Genomic DNA, 12,263 nt, shown 5'->3' with positions numbered 1-12,263 from the left:
AAAGTCTATTGTACACATGATGCTTATAAAACATGTCACCAATACCTATACGAGATTAATCAAATATGAGATATTTTTGGAAGTTTGAGGTAATTTAGTTCAACCACCCCACTGCATATATATAGACACTAAGGTTTGGGGAATTTGATTATTTTGTCCAGGAGAATAAACCTTATTAACAAAAAACAATTCTAGAATCTGTGTTCCCCGAATCCACAAAGGCAAAAATATATCTCTAGCATATTTTTTCCTGGATATTTTGAGGTTTGGCTAGAGACCTATTTGAAGGATAATTATCAAGATTTGGTGCTTTACTTGGACTACACTGTGAATGAGGGTTTATGCAGAATAAAGGGTACGTTGTGTAAAGGTCTGAATGAGTGTGAACCCACCTGCAATATTCTACTCCTTCCAATATATGGAAAATACATGTCAGCAAGAAGTTGCCTTCCTAATTTAATAATTCAAAATACATGTTTTTTTTTTAAAAAAATACATAAATAGCAACTTCACATAAGAACATGATATTGAGAACATACAAAGATATCCTGCTTTCATCTCTTTTGTGCATCTTTACCAAAGATACATTTACAAGCGTAATGAGAAGTATTATGTTTAATGTTTTTGATAGAGCGTGGGTGAAAATTTAATTAGAGATATTATCACTAAGAGCTTGAGTTAACTACTTATCCAAGAAAGTAACAGTAAAAAGACAAGAAGGACAATTACTGAATTCATTTAATACTAAACATATTTTTATCAGTACTCTTGAGGGTACTAAAATGGGGTCTCCTTTAAAACATCATATTTCTTCTCTATATCACAAAAAAACAAAATGCGACGCAATTTCTGAATGGACAGAGTAAGCTTCATGAAAGAGAACAAGAATTATTAGAGCTTCTAAATGTGATCTTGCTCAAAATTGTTATTTGTATTTGCTTTAGGTATATCTCATTCCACTTTTGTTGTTGAGAGTGTGGATAAATATTTGAAATCACTTCTTATTTAGGTTTCATTGTTTTTGAATTTTATTACTGCATTTTACACATGTAAAATTAGATTATGTAAGTCCCTAGTATCTTAAATTTCTGACTTATTAATATAACTAAACCTCTTTAGTTATTTGTCTTTGGGATTTACATCTAGGAAAATAATTTTTGTGTTTGTTTTATATATACATTTCCAAAGTATTTGCTAAATTTGGTTCATAATTACTTTAAACTAGATGAATTATTATTTTCAAGACCTGATACCCTCCTATCCACTGTAATCTACAATAAACACTATACCTGCAGGTGGAAATGCTTAAGACTGAAGGTCATGGCTTCCCCTAAATGAAGGCTAAGATGTAGATATTTAGACATGCAGAAAATACATAAAAGAGATATTTCAAAGAGGTTTTAATGCCACATTAAAAAAGGTCCATTAAGTTCAAAGGGAATCAGAGCCATAACTTGATTTAATTGATTACTTGATTCAACAAATATTTGTTTATGCCTAAATGTACCAGACAGTATTCTAGATGCTGCAGACACAGTAGCAAATAAGATAATACCTTTGCTTTCATGCCTTCAAGTTTAAATTTTAAAGGGTAGAAAAAGACAATAATTAATAAACATATGATATGATTTCAGGTAGTGATAAATGCTGTTTCTCCTAAATTAGACAATCTTGTGCTAATGGTCTTCAAAGGGATCACTGCAAGTGGAAAGAAATAATCTCAGCTATTCGGGATTCCTTTACTTTATTCATATCCAAAACTGTAAATAATGTCCCATCTGAAGTACCATGTCTAGTTAGTGTCCCAAATTCTGCTCTCAGATTTCCCCACTAAAGAAATTATGATCAATTAAATTATGCTTGTTGATAGTAGGCAATGGATGTGCATACTACTATTTCCAGAGTTTAATTAATGTAAACATTTCATTAATATTTCAGAAACTAAAAAATAATTCCATTTACAACTGAGACAACAAAAAATAAAGACCTAGGAATAAACTTAACCAAGGAGGTAAAAGACCTATATTCAGAAAATGATAGGACATTGAAAAAAGAATTAGAGGTAGATACAAACAAGTAGAAGTATATACTGTGTTCATGGGTTAGAAGAATTAAATCATTAAAATGTCCATACTACCCAAAGAAATATATAAATTCAATGTAATCCATATTAAAATACCAGTGGCATATTTCACAGATCTAAAACAAGTACTCCAAAATTTTATATCAAATCAAAAATAGATCCAGAATAGCCGCAGCAATCTTGAGAAAGAAGAACAAATTTGGAGGGATCAAAATACCAGATATCAACCTATACTTGAAAGACATTGTAATAAAAACAGCCTAGTACTGGCACAAGAACAGACATATAGATCAATGGAACAGAACAAAGACCTGAGAAATTGAATAACGCCTTTATGGTCAATTAATTTTTTAAAATATATTTTATTGATTTTTTTACAGAGAGGAAGGGAGAGGGATAGAGCTAGAAACATTGAGAGAGAAACATCAACCAGCTGCCTCTTGCACACCCCCTATTGGTGATATGCCCACAACCAATGTACATGCCCTTGACCGGAATCGGACCTGGGGCTTTTCAGTCCGCAGGCCGATGCTCTATCCACTGAGCAAAACTGGTTAATTAATTTTTGACAAAGGCAAGAACATATGATGGAGTAAAAACAGTCTCTTCAACAAATGGTTCTAGGAAAATTGGACAGGCACACGCAAAAAGAAGAAACTAGACCACCAACTTACACCATACACAAGAATAAACTCAAAATGGATAAAAGAATTAAAAGTATGTACCTATATAATATAAGCATAATATCCAAATTGGCCAAATGGTGGAACCATTGGTCAGTGGGGGCCAGGGCCCGCAAGCAGGTGGTGCCAGGCTAGCCGAGGCATATGCCAGCAGGCAGAGGGAGGGGACAACAATAGGGTGGGGGGACAGTGGCGACCAACAGTGGAGCAATGGGGGCCTAGCAGTGTCCCATGATTGCCCGCCTGGTTGCCTCCACAGAGGTTGGTCACAGGTGGCAGCAGCAGCAGGAAAATTTGGGGCGGGATTGCCTGGTGCCATGCCACCATTGGCTCAACAGAGTTGCCTCCTGCAGAGGCCACCAGCTATCACACTGGGAGAAATTCAGGGCAGCCACTTGCCCTCCCCCTATAGGCCTGCTGGGGTGGCATTCCGCAGAGGGAGGCCGTAGGCAGCGGTGGCACAATGGCACATGGGGCTGGCCGCTGGTCACCTCCCATAGAGGGAGTGCCACATGTGTCAAACACAAGGCCCGCGGGCCAAATCCAGCCCGCCAGGCCTTGCAATGTGGCCCGCACCGCGCTGTCATCACTGCACTCCGCTGTCAGTTTATGACATTGTCAGTTTATGACTGTTCAGTAAACCATTCGGCCCGCGATTTAGGCTGGATTTTAGATTTTGGCCCCTTCTCTGATTGAGTTCGACACCCCTAGTTGGACATCCCGTGAGGGATCCTGGACTGCAATAATGTGCATGTCTGGCTGAGGGACCCCCTGAGTTCACAAATTTTCATGCACTGGACCTCTAGTGAAACCATTAAATCTTAGAAGAAAACAGGCAGAAATATGTCAGTCATCTCATGTAGCAGAATTTTTGCTGATATACCTTCTAGAGCAAGAGAAACAAATGAAAAAATTAGAAAATGGGACTACATCAAACTAAAAAGCTTCTTCTCAGCCAAAGAAACAAGCATCAAAATGCAAAGGGAACCCACTGTATGAAAGACATTGTTGCCAATGATACATCTGATAAAGGGTTAATTTCCAAAACATATAAAGAACTCATCCAACTCAAAAAAGGAAGACAAATAACACAATTTAAAAATGGGCAAAGGACCTGAATAGACACTTCTCCAAAGCGGACATACAAATGGACAATAGACATGAAAAAATTGCCCAAAATCATTAATAATTAGAAACATGTAAATTAAACTACAATGAGGTAACAGCTCACACCTGATGGAATGGCTACCATAAATAGATCAATAAACAACAATTGCTGGTGAGGATGTGGAGAAAAGGGAACCCTAATACACTGTTGGTGGGAATACAGACTGGCATAACCACTATGGAAAACTGTGGAGTTTCCTCAAAAAATTAAAAATGGAAAAGAAGAAAAAGAGAAAGAAAAAAAATATATATATGATAAAATAATAAAAATTTTCTTCCTTTTTTTTGCTGTCCCCAATATTAATAAACATACTTTCAAACACATCTGGAATCGTGTTGCTAAATCTTTTCTACATGAAGTAAAAAATCCACATACTGCAGGCTGGCCTGATGCAGATCTGTTGGAGGTGGTACCCTAACTGGTAACAACATCACAAGTAGCCCAGAATCTGTGAAGTACAATAGTTGTTTTTCTGGTGTTTTTATATTGTCAGTGCTTCAGTTCAATGTTTCTGCAATTACACTAACTTTCTTCTTAATTCATGATGCCTACACATCTCCTACTAATTCAATGATATAAAAAGAGGGGAGAGTGTACAATTTACATATGGGTCAACACAGAGTGAGGAAAAAGTAGGTTTACCACTGTGAGTAGGTGAAACAGAGTTTATTTATTATTATTATTTATTGTATTTTCCATATGAACTGTAAATCTACTTTTGCCCACCCTATATATTCTTTTAAATTAGAGTTTTGGTTATCTTCAGATAAATCCCCAGAGGCAGAACACTGGGTTGTAAGGCAAATACATTTTCAATTTTTTGAAGAAACTGCATACTGTTTTCCATAGTGGCAGCACAGGTCTGCATTCCCACCAGTAGTGTACTGAAGTTCCCTTTTCTCCTTATCACTACCAGAACTTGTTTGCTGATTGATTGATTGATGGTAGCCATTCTGGCAGGTGTGAGCTAATACCTCATTGTGGTTTTAATTTGCATTTTTCTGATGATTAGTAATGTTGAAGCTTTCGTATGTCTCTTAAACATCTATATATCCTTTTTGGAGCAGTGTCTATTCAAAATTAGATTATTTGTGTTTATTGGTACTGAATTTTTTATTTCTTTTAAAAATATATAATTTATTGATTGTTTTACACAGAGGAAGGGAGAGGGTTAGAGAGTTAGAAACATCGATGAGAGAGAAACACCGATCAGCTGCTTTTTGCAAACCCCCTACTGGGGATATGCCCACAACCAAAGTATATGCCTTTGACCAGAATCGAACCTGGAACCCTTGATTCAACAAGAGAATGAATGCTTTAGAAAGGAATGGGATTGGATGTTTCTGAAACAAGCTGAGCTTGTAAAACTCACTAATCTAATTCCTACCATCCTATCTAATAAAGAGAGAACATGCTAATAGACCCTCATGCCTTCACAAAGCTGGTGGCACCAACAGCCAATAAGGAGTGAATATGCTAACTGACTGCCCCACCCATAAAGATGGCAGTGCCCACAGCCAATAAGGAGGGAATATGCTAATTTATGACCACACCCTCAAAGATGGTGGCACCCACAGCCACAAGATGGTGGTGCCCAGTTCTCTCAGCCCCGCTGGGGTGGCAGGTTCATGGCAAGGCAATCTCCACATACCTGCCTCTGGAGTCCCTCAGTCCCCTCAGCCCCCAAGCCACCCAGGACTGGCATGAGGCACAGGCAAGTCTCAGATGGTGGCTTCCCAGCCACCCAGGTTCAGGTAACCAGGGCCAGCCATCAGAGGCTCAGGTAACCAGGGCCAGCCAAAGCTTGCACTACTAGCAGTGGCAGCAGCAGAGGTGTGATGGTGTGTTGCCTTCCCCTGTTTTCTGGGTCACTTTCCACCCCTGAGGGCTCCTGGATTGTGAGAGGGGGCAGGCCAGCTTAAGGAACCCCCCACCAGTGCATGAATTCTCATGCACCAGGCCTCTAGTTTATTATAATTAATATTGTTTTAGCTCTGTGAGAACAAGTAATGAGTGGGTAGATATGTCTAGTTTAATTATAACAAATTAGAGATGTTGCTCTGTGAACAACAAGAAAATTTGCAGTCTTTCACAGGAAAAAAGAAAAGAGAAATTCTTATTAAATAATTTTTTAAAAAGAGGTGAAAATTAAGAATTTTCTCAAAGCTCTGATAAAGTATCTAACATTTCTAAATATCTTGGTGATGGAAGTTTTTTGGTTTTTTTCCCTCTTTCATTTAACAAACATCTTGGCTACCGATTACTTACCAGATAATTATTCTACTTTCACATTTCCTTGTTTGAACACATTCACGTTAGTAATGATTTCATGCAGGTAAGAAGCATTCACCAGACTCTTTTATGTTAGTAGGACTCCAAAAGATGGTTCAGGTAAACAAGGTAAATCCAGCATAGGATTTTTTTATCTACCTATGCTTTGTGAATATAACATTTATTTAAAGCATCATTTTTTTTTCTTAGAAAAATAAGAAAAATGATAGTTGATTTATCTTATTAGACTTTCTGAAACACATGCTGGGGTAGACAACTGTTTCTACTTACTCTATGTATTTACAACTTACCTTAGTTACCTTTATTTTATTTTATCATAAATTATAATAATAATACTGGCTCATTGTAAAATATTTAAACAAAAATATTCCAACAATATAGAAAGATAAGCAGTAAATAGTGAATATTTTTCTTATTCCATATAATCAATACTTTAGTGTGTATCTTTCCAAACATCTTTTAATATCCACATGCAATTATATTGATTGATAATTTTTACATAAGTAATATACAGCAGCAAGGTAGAATAAAGTGAATCTATTTAAATTGACATGGAAGGATGACCTCAGTGTCTTAAAATTAGTGAAAAAAAGTTACTTGCAATATAGTACAGATAATAATTGTGTGTATTTTACCGTCACAATTGGGAATCTCCTTCTATTTTGATTTTTATCAGTAGTAGACCTAGGGGAAATACAAATACATTTTTTTAATTTAGTAAAAGTAATTTAGAAATCACTATATCAACAAACTCAATAAATAGATGTTTAAAAATGAATAGTCTCAAACACCCAACCCTTTATTTCCCATAAAACGGCCATGATAACAATAGAAAATTCTTTTTCTATGAATTTATAAAACCAAACCTTAGAGCAAAAACTGGGGCTGCCTGTCACATGGTAAATCTCCAAATGTCAAATTACAAAAGGAAAATAAACACACAAAAAATAAAGGTTTACCATAAAGGTAAATATATGGACAAATATAAAAACAGCATTTTGTAATTTTGGTTTGTAAATCCATTGTTTGTTTTTCTACAGGTTTTAAAAGAAATATCCATACATTGTAACAAATCTATGTAAATACGTATACATCAATAACATAAAGTAGGGAGTAGAGTTATAAAGTTGTAAAGTTGTATATATGCACTTGAAGTTGTTAGTGTCATTTAAAATATCCTAACTAATAAAAGCCTAAAATGCTGTGTCCAGTCAACTGGTTGACTATTCAACCAATCAAAGTGTAATATGCTAATGATGTGTTAAGGTGACTCAACCACTTGATATGATGTGCACTGACCACCAGGGGGCAAACTCTCTGACCTGTGGTTAGTTTGCTGGGGTCCAGCCAATCTGAACTGAGTGAGATAAGCTAGACATGCCTTGGAGCCCTCCCAGGGTCTCTCCCCGGCCTGGATCATGCACTGGGGGGTCCCACGGCCTGGCCTGCACCCTCTTGCAATCTGGGACCCCTCAGGGTTGTCAAAGAGCCAGTTTTGGCCCAATTCCACAGGCCAGGCCAAGGAACCCCACTGTTGCACAGACTCTTGCACTAGGCCTCTAGTATGTTATAACTCTAAGATGTTATATGTAATATCCATGGTAGCCACACATAAAATATCTAGAGTACACACACAAAGAAAAAAAAGAAAGGAATCAAAATGTGTCATTACAAAAAATCAACAGAATAAACAAAACAAACAAAAAAGACAGAAATAGAATAAATTAAGGACAAAAGCTATAAGATATATAGAAAATAAAAATAAATTAGCATAGGTAAATTGTTTATTAGTAACTTTATATGTAAATAGATTAAATAACTCATACAAAATATATGAATTGGCAGAATGGATATAAAACAGGACCCACCTATCTATAAGTGATCGTTGCAACCAAAACAACTGAACGGATGACTGAACAGGCTACAGGGGGTGACCAAGCCAGTAGGGGGGTTAGTGAAAACTGACAAAACAACTGAGCAGCAGGCTGCCTGGGGTGACCAGGCCAGCAAGGGGGACAGTTGGGGATGACCAGGCTGGCAGGGGGAACAGTGAGGGGAAACTAGGTTGACAGAGGGTGGCAACTAGGTTGGCAGAGGCTGGCAGTGAGAGGCAGCCAGACTGGTGGTGGGGAAGTTGGGGGTGACCAGGCCAGCAGGAGGGGCAGTTAGGGGCAATCAGGCAGGCAGGCAGGTGAGCAGTTAGGAGCCAGTGTTCCTGTATTGTGAGAGGGATCCCAGATTGGATAGGATGCAGGCTGGGCTCAGGTGACCACCCCACCCCCTTTGTACAAATTTCATGCACCAGTCCTCTAGTATATCTGTAAGACACTCACTTTAGATCTAAGGACACATATATATTGAGAATAGAAAAAAAACATTCCATTAAAATAATAATTAAAAGAAAGCAGGGTTGGTTATACTAATATCAGGCAAGGCAAAATGGCCTTTAAAAGAAACAAAAAAATATATATATATAAGATGAAAATTATAACATAGTTATATATTAACAAAAATAGTGATTCACCAGAAAGGCATAACAGTTATCTATAATAATAAAAGTGTAATATGCTAATTAGACCTGATAGCTGAACAATTCCAGATGTCATTCTGGACGTCCTTCCGGATGATGCCGCTGCAGTGGGGGCTGAGGCAGAGGTGATTAGGGGCAATCAGGCAGACAGGTGAGCAGTTAGGGGTGATCAGACAGGTAGGCAGAATGGTTAGTGGTGATCAGGTAGGCAAGTGAGCAGTTAGGAGCAATCAGGCAGGCAGGTGAGTGGTAATGGGTGATGAAGCAGGCAGGCAGAGTGGTTAAAGATGATCAGGCAGGCAGTCCAGTGGTTAGGGGTAATCAGGTAGGCAGAGTGGTAAGGGCCTATCAGGCAGGAAGAGTGGTTAGAAGCGATCAGGCAGGCAGGCGAGTGGTTAAAGGTGATCAGTCAGGCAGGCAGGCGAGCAGTTAGGGGCAATCAGGCAGACATATAGAGTGGTTAGGGGCAATCAGGCAGGCAGGCGAGTGGTTAGGGGTGATCAGGAAGGCAGGTGAGCAGTTAAGGGTGGTCAGGAAGGCAGGCTAGCAGTTAGGGGTGATCAGGCAGGCCGGCAAGTGGTTAGAGGTGATGGAGCAGGCAGGCAGAGTGGTTAGGGGTGATCAGGTAGGCAAGTGGTTAGGAGCCAGTGGTCCCGGATTGCATGAGGGTGCAGACCGGGCTGAGGAGTCCCCCTACTCTAAGGTGATCAGACGTCCCGCTTTTGGCAGGACAGTCCCAATTTTTAACAATTTGTCCAGTGGCGTTTTAAAAAAGTCCTGATTTTTAGAAAGATTCAAATTGTTAAAAATTGGGACTGTCCCGCCAAAATCGGGATATCTGGTCACCTTATCCTACCCCCATGCATAAATGTCATGCACCAGGCCTCTAGTAAATATATATGCACTAAACATTGGAGCTCTAAAATATAAGAAGCAAACACTGACAGAATTGAAGGTAGAAAGACAGCTCTATAATAGTAGATGAGTCCAAGTCCCCACTTCCAGTAATGTATAGAACAACCAGAGAGAAGATAAAAAAAGAAAACAGAGGTCTTAAACCACACTCTCAACCAGTTGGATTCAATAGACATATTTTTTTAAAAATCCAAACAATAGCATAATGCATATTATCTTTGTACAAGTAATATTCTCTGGGAAAGAATATTTATTGGACCATAAAACAAATCTTAATAAATTTACAAAACTAACATTATAAAAGTTATATTTTCTGATTACAATGGAATAAAATTATCCTATATAATAAAAGCCTAATATGCTAACTGTCCAGTTATTGGACATCTGTTCCACCAATCAAAGCGTAATCCTATCTAATAAAAGAGTGATATGCAAATTATCCATCACTCCACTACACCCACAAGCCATGCCCACCAGTCACGCCCACCAACCAATCAAAGCAAGTATGAAAATTAACCCAAACCAAGATGGTTGCAGCCATAGAGAGCAGGAAGGAGACTTAGGTTTCCCCAGAAATGGAGGAAGCCAAGCTTTCCACACACCTTAGTGGGCCCAGGCCTCCTCTCAAAGGTGCAAAGTTCAATTATAGAAGATAAATAAATTCCAACAGAAATGGAGGCAGCCACTGAGCTGGAAGAGCAGGAGGCTAGGGTTGCCCCAGGCAATGGAGGAAGCCAAGTTTCTGCAGTCCTGGCTGGCTCAGGCCTTCGTTTCAGGCTACAAAGTTTCAATTATAAAAGATAAAGAAATTCCAGACACCAGGGCCTCAACTTGGGTCGCTGGGGGCATGGCTGGCTTGAAAACCAACACAGGCCTCTCACCCAGGCCGCCCCACACCCCAAGGGAACCCCCACCCTGATCCAGGACACCCTTCAGGGCAAACCAGCTGGCTCACACCCTTGCACCAGGCCTCTATCCTATATAATAAAAGACTATTATGCAGATTGACCATCACTCTAACACACAAGATGGCTGCCCGTATGTGGTCAAAGATCCTGGCCCATGTGGACACAAGATGGCTGCCACAAGATGGCCAGCAGGGGAGGGCACTTGGGAAGGACCATGCCTGTAAGGGAGGGTAGTTGTGGGCGACCAGGCAAGCAGGGGAGGGTGTTTTTGAGGCACCAGGCCTGCAAGGGAGGGCATTTGAGAGGGACCAGGCCTGCAAGGGAGGGTAGTTGGGGGTGACCAGGCCAGCAGAGGATAGAAGTTGGGGGCAAACAGGCTGGCAGGGGAACAGTTAGACATCAATTAGGCTGGGGCAATCAGGCTGACAGGCAGAAGCGATTGGGGCAATCAGGAAGGCAGAGAGGCGAGCAGTTGGGAGCCAGCAGTCCTGGATTGTGAGAGGGATCATGTTTAGGCAGTTGGACATCCCTCAAGGGGTCCCAGATTGGAGAGGGTGCAGACCTGGCTGGGGGACAACCCCTCCCCCCAATGCACGAATTTCATGGACCCAGCCTCTAGTATGCTAATAATGTGCTAAGGCTGCTCAACTACTTGCTATGATGTGCACTGACCACCAGGGGCAGGCAGTCGACTGGTTGAGCAGTTGCTATAACATGCACTGACCACCAGAGGACAGACACTCCAACCAGTAGGTTAGTTTGCTGCTAGGGTCAGCTGATGGGGACTGAGCGAGATGGGCCAGACATACCCTGGAGACCTCCTGCCATTGCTCCCAGGCTGGCCAACCTCCCCCATCACTCCCCTGCTCTGATCATGCACCAGTGGGGTCCCTTGGCCTGGCCTGTGCCATCTTGCAATCTGGTACCCCTCAGCGGGGCACATTGACTATCAGGTAGTTCCATCCTATATAATAAAATGCTAATATGCAAATAAACTGAACAGTGGAACGACTGATCGCTAAAATGTACACTGACCACCAGGGGGCAGAAGCTTAATACAGGAACTCCCCCCTGGTGGTCAGTGCACTCCCACAGAGGGAGTGTCACTCAGCCTGAAGCCCTGAGCTGGGCTCATGCCTGTCAAGCACAGTTGTGGTGGCAGGAGCCTCTTCCACCTCTTTGGCAATGCCAAGGATGTCTGACTGCCGGCTTAGGCTCACTCCCCATCAGTAGGGCATATCCTGAGGGCTCCCAGGCTGCGAGAGGGCACAAACCACTCTAAGGGATCCCCGCACGAGTAAACAAATTTAATGCACCAGGCCTCTAGTATATAACAGCAGAAGGTGAACTGAAAAATCCACAATTATATGAAAGTTTATAAAAAATCAGTGTTAGCCCGGCTGGTGGGGCTCAGTGGTTGAGTGTTGTCCCCTGAACCAGGAATTCATGGTTCTATTTCTAGTCAGGGCACATGCCCACATTGTGGGGCATGCAGGAGGAAGATGATAAATGATTCTCTCTCATCGATGTTTTTATCTCTCTCTCCCTCTCCCTCCATCTCTCTATATATTGGAGGCCTTCCTTCCTTCCTTCCTCTCTCTCTCTCTCTCTCTCTCTCTCTCTCTCTCTCTCTCTCTCTCTCTCTCTCTCTCTCTTTCTCTCGGGACTCCTGTAGTCAATGAAC

This window comes from Pipistrellus hanaki, assembly GCF_964339955.1.
Source record: "Pipistrellus hanaki genome assembly, chromosome: X".
NCBI lineage: Eukaryota > Metazoa > Chordata > Mammalia > Chiroptera > Vespertilionidae > Pipistrellus > Pipistrellus hanaki.
This window is presented reverse-complemented; position numbering follows the sequence as displayed.